Genomic DNA, 5,720 nt, shown 5'->3' with positions numbered 1-5,720 from the left:
GCAAACTGCCACGGCTGAGCAGGGTGACTTACCCACACTACTGGAGGGCCCGGGGTCCGGTACTGCAGGGAAAATTCAGGCAGACAGGACCTGCGACTATGAAAGTAGCAAAGAGTGCAAGGACCTATGATTATGTGACCGCAGGTGGCGGGGCTTAGCGTCCTACTGCTGCAGATGATGTAATATACTTACTACAGGGATACTGTAGTAGAGGAGAGGGAAACTCAGGTCAGACAAACAGGGATCATACACGGAGAGGGCGGCGCGGTACCAGAGGGACGAGCAGAGAGTAGTCAGGTCACAGGCAGAGAGTCATACACAGAGAGGGCAGCGCAGTACAAGAGGGACAGGCAGAATAACCCCTGTCTGACCAGGACGGGCTAAAGACAAAACCCCGTCCTGGATCATGACAGTACCCCCCTCTCAACAGGGGGGGGCTACTGGACCCCCGGGTCTCTCAGGATACCTGGCATGAAAGGCCCGGACCAACCGATCCACATGAACCGATCGGGCAGGAACCCACGACCGGTCCTCAGGACCGTAGCCTTTCCAATGCACAAGATATTGAAGAGCACGATGGACCAACCTAGAGTCAACAATTTGTTCCACCTCGTACTCAGACTGCCCGTCTACCAAAACCGGAGGTGGGGAAGACAATGATCCCTCCCCCCAGGACCCCACAGGTTTCAAAAGGGCCTTATGGAAAACGTTGGGGATCCGTAGAGACGGCGGGAGACGCAACCGAAAAGCCACCCGGTTAACCGCTTCCGTAATTATAGGGACCAATAAATTTAGGTCCAAGCTTCGCAGAGGGGACCTTGAGCCTTATGTTCTTGGTAGACAACCATACCTTATCCCCAACCTGGAACACTGGCCCCACGGAGCATTTTTTTGTCTGCAAAAAACTTATATATAGTCTGCCATACCTCCCCCAACCGCTGGATAGTCTCATCCACCCCAGGACACCCAGAGTCCAAACGGGAGAACTCTCCAAAATGTGGATGAAACCCACTGTTGCAGAAAAAGGGGGATGTGCCCGTAGACTGGTTAATGCGGTTGTTAAACGCAAACTCGGCCAAAGGTAACGCCGTACACCAATCATCCTGTTGGGCTGAGGTCAGGCAACGCAGAATTTGCTCCAGAGACTGATTGGTCCGCTCAGTCTGCCCATTAGTCTCTGGATGATAAGCAGATGAAAAAGACAGACCAGTACCCAACCTCTTACAAAATGCCCTCCAAAATCTGGAAACAAATTGTACCCCCCTATCAAACACTACATTCAAGGATACCCCATGCAACCGCACCACATGCTCAACAAACAATCTGGACAACGTTTCCGCATTAGGTTAAGCCGCCAAGGGTACAAAATGTGCCTGCTTACTAAACCTGTCCACCACTACCCAAATGACGGTATTACCCTTGGAAGGGGAAGATTGGTGATAAAATCCATGGACAAATGAGTCCATGGTCTGTCAGGAATTGGCAGTGGCACCAATTTCCCGGCCGGCCGGTTATGGGGGGTTTTCGCACGGGCACATACACCACAAGCAGACACAAATTCCCTAACATCAGAGGCTAAAGAAGACCACCAGAATATCCTAGCGATGGCCTTCCGGGTAGCCGAGATCCCTGGATGTCCACTCAGAAGTGAGTCGTGGAACTCCCGAAGGACCCTGAGGCGAAATTGAACAGGTACAAATAGTTTATCCACCGGCTTAGCCGGAGGGGCAAGAGACTGAGCTTCCAGAATCTCCTGCTCCAACAGATTAGAAATACCTGCCACCACCACCCCAGGCTGAAGAATGGAGGATGGAGGTTCTGGGGGAGACACCGGATCCAGACTGCGTGACAAGGCATAAGCTCTGACATTTTTGGATCCTGGCCGAAAAGTGATGGAGAACTGGAATCGGGAAAAAAAAGTGACCATCTAGCCTGTCTAGGAGTCAGCCTTTTAGCTGACTCAATGTAAGCTAGGTTCTTATGGTCCATAACCACGGTAATAGGATGGATAGTCCCCTCCAAAAAATGCCTCCATTCTTCAAAGGCCAACTTCACGGCCAGAAGTTCTCGATTCCCTACATCATAGTTTCCGCAGGGGAGAATTTCTTAGCGAAAAAGGCACAGGGTCTCAAATTAGTTAAAGTGGCAGGTCCCTGGGACAATACCGCCCCCACCCCCACCTCTGAGGCATCCACCTCAACAATAAATGGTTCAGACGGGTCCGGTTGAATAAGAACCGGAGCAGACATGAAACATTTTTTTAAAAACTGAAACGCCGCCATCGCTGCAGCTGATCAATTCTTGATATCGGCCCCCTTTGAGTTATATCTGTGAGAGGTTTAACTGTGGGGTCCTCTCCCTCCTGTAGAGTGTAAGCTCTTATGGTCAGCGGAGTCCTCTCTTTCCTGTAGAGTGTAAGCTCTTATGGTCAGTTGTGTCCTCTCTCTCCTGTAGAGTGTAAGCTCTTATGGACAGCAGTATCCTCTCTCTCCTGTAGAGTGTAAGCTCTTATGGTCAGCGGGGTCCTCTCTTTCCTGTAGAGTGTAAGCTCTTATGGTCAGTTTTGTCCTCTCTCTCCTGTAGAGTGTAAGCTCTTATGATCAACTGACTCCTCTCTCTTCTGTAGATTGCAAGCTCTTATTGTCAATGGAGTTTTATCTTTCTACAATAGAGTGTGAGTTCCTATGTTCAGCAAGGTTCTCTCTCTTTCTGTCGCTCTCTTTCCTCTGACCTCATGTTTGTTTTCTGAGCATTTACAAGTTTTCCAGACATTCATGCAAATTTTATTGCCGAAAGTTTACACTTTTGATAAAATATTGAACCTGAAAATACTTTATGTACTTACTTTTTTTTAATATTGTAGCACATAAAGACTCTACATTCCTGTGCAGGTTCTCACCACCATTTAGACTTGTCAATCATTATAAAGGGGCCAATTTACAACAACATGGAAAACCTATATTGTACATATGCCTCAGAACTAGGTTGTTCTATCAAAAACTACAGGTAGAAGAAACATGTATATTGTATATTGATCACTGTGTTTAATAATTCAGAAGTGAGGAACTAGCATTGACGAGATACGTCACGGTCATTTTCATGCAATGTTATTTTATTACCAACCCAAAAAAATTATGTTCTGCTAAGAAATTGTCTCTATTCACTTATTATTGTCATTTTAGGTATTTTTAAATGATCACAATCTGATTGCTCATATTGAAGGTTATGACTCAAACCACGATTCTTCTGGTCGTGTAGATCCCAATTGCCATCTCACTCTGCTCCAAATTCCTTCGACCTTGTGAATTTAGGTCAATTTAATAACCAAAGCGCATTTAATTTTATTAACAATAATTTAATAGTTTAGCTTAAGTTAAGAATATTAAATACAATTTTGCAATATGAAAATTCCAAAAAGTTTAACATAAATAATTGTTAAGGTGTTGGTAACACAATGATCACAAAGCCAGAAATCACTTTTGGGTTTATCTCAATACATATGGCCGGAGGAGTTTATGGTCTACAAGGATGAATGGGGACATCCAGAATTTTCAGGTAGTAAGATACAATCTTTCCAATGTGGGTAAATCTGGTTGGATTGTTCATCATTGCTCTTCAATAAAGAAGGAACATGCTTACAATGTGTAGGAAGTAAAGTGAACAGTACTATTGAAGATAGGCGTGCAAGGTGAGGTTTCTGAAGCCAAAATCCCAATTCTTGATCTTAAATCCATCATTGTGTAATTTTTTTTGACTTTTTGTACTTTTGTGTACAATTTTCTTCTGATATAGGGAGCTGAGTTATGTTGTCCAAATTTATAAGTCAGTGGTTTCCAAGTTGTAAATTTCCAAGTCTAGAGTTTTCAGTCCTGGGTGATGTCAAGATCTGTTTAGGGTTTGGAGAACTTTTCTTGGGATAGCTGATGTTTCATGCAGTAGATACTTCAGGTCTCTGGATTTTAATCTTTATTAGTCAAAATAAAAGAAGACAAACAAGATAGAATTCGTTAAAACAGAGATGATACAGTTTGTGTTAATGTCCCAAATTTTGGAATTCATAATGGCAAAAATTAGAGCAATAAAAAGTTTCTAAACTCATTGTATAACAAGGCTAAAAGAGACTTTATAGATTTATTGATTCACACACCAAATAAACCTTTTGTCCAGACAAAACGTCTTAATACAGTCATATAATGGGTGTCAAAAATGTGACATTCACACCAACTATACCCAAAAGTCAATACCATTAGTCAAAGGGAACCTGTCACACGATTTACGCTCTCCAAACCAAGGAAGGGGAGTGAAAGCAATCTGTACCCCAAGATTGGCTGCAACTCACAAACAAATGTTTGGAAGAGTAAAACGAAGAATACCTGACGTGTTGTGTCCACTTTTTCCAGTCTAGGTCTGAATTTCTCTTTAGAGGACTGACTGCTCACAGACGAATCTAAAAAGATGAAGAAAAGCAATATGAACAAAATGAGAAGATAAAAGCCTTCAAAAGATCTGCTCTTCCTTCTGTAGTTTAGGAAACTAGACTGAAGATTTAGGAGACAAACAATTGAGATTGGTATTGTACACGCCAGTCTTAATGAGGGGGCTTGTTAGAGTAAAATGCACCTAATTCATGAAGAGAGGCACGCCACTTAATAAATTAGGCACATCTTATAAGGGCCGCATTCTTCATCCAGAGTTGAACTCCAGTCAGGAACTGGAAAACATCTCTAGTGAATTTTGCACCACCAAAGTGGTGTCAAAATGCAGGATTTAGATGGGATTAATCTAGTTGTTCAAAAATAAGGTGAATTATAAAGGACAATCACTTATCAATCTGAATATTTTCCTTTGTTAAAATAAAAACACTTAGACTCACCTCCCTTGCTGGAGCCATTTTAGTGGTGTCGTGTCTCATGTTCCTAGGGCTCACGTGAGGTTATTATTTCATGTGAGCCCTGCCCCCAATCAGCACTGGCGTCTATATCTCCTCCATCCAACTTATAAGTATTCAAGAGGAAGTCAAGGTTGTGGCTGGTGCTCAATTCCTCTTGATTACTTAATTGTCCGAAGGTGGGGACAGCAACGTCAGCACTGATAGGGCGCCAGGCTCACGTGACATATCCTCATGTGTGCCCCAGGAATGCAAATGCTGACACCTCTGTAATGGCATGAAAGGTGTTTATAGGTGATTTTATTTTAATTGGGACAAACATTCAGATTGAGATGGGGTTGTCCAAGTAGTGGACCACACCTTTAATGAATCGAGCTCATAGTCCAAACTCCATGTAAATCCAAAATCCAGTATTGCACACTCAATATAGTGTGCCATGCGTTTGTCTAACATCATGTGATGCCTTCATACTATACACACCTTCCTCTTTAGGTTCTCCTTCTAAGCTCCCATTGCTAAATCCACATTCCTGGCTCCATTCATTATCATCATCATCATCACACCATTTATCTCCGTCATCTTTGCTGTACATGTCCCTAAAGATACGAAACTTAAACAGTCAACCGAGTGTCCAGAGGAGCAAATAAGTAGCATGTATAATTTCTTTTTTGTTATTTTATGACATTTGCAGTTGCGTTTATTAATTTATTTTTTTAAACTTGTATGACTCTTTAGAACAACTTAATGGTTCTGCCTTAACTCCAGCCAGTACTAATTACATTACATTATCTGTCCCTACCTGCAACCGCTGGCTCCAATTGGTGCAAATTAT

General features: G+C 43.0%; 1 long non-coding RNA gene across 1 annotated transcript; it reads right to left on the bottom strand.

Moving 5' to 3' along the window:
- Positions 1-3,374: 3,374 nt before the first annotated feature.
- On the bottom strand, positions 3,375-5,487 carry LOC141074125 (uncharacterized). The gene is made up of 3 exons (XR_012227132.1): positions 5,369-5,487; positions 4,374-4,447; positions 3,375-3,964 (listed from the first exon to the last, which is right to left on the bottom strand). It is a non-coding gene; the product is annotated as an uncharacterized lncRNA (long non-coding RNA).
- Between the last annotated feature and the right edge of the window lie 233 nt (positions 5,488-5,720).

Source organism: Dendrobates tinctorius, unplaced genomic scaffold (genome assembly GCF_039654945.1).
Source record: "Dendrobates tinctorius isolate UK_male_01 unplaced genomic scaffold, ASM3965494v1 ptg000324l, whole genome shotgun sequence".
NCBI lineage: Eukaryota > Metazoa > Chordata > Amphibia > Anura > Dendrobatidae > Dendrobates > Dendrobates tinctorius.
The sequence above is the reverse complement of the archived record's forward strand: the minus strand, read 5'-3'. Positions and strand labels throughout refer to the sequence as shown.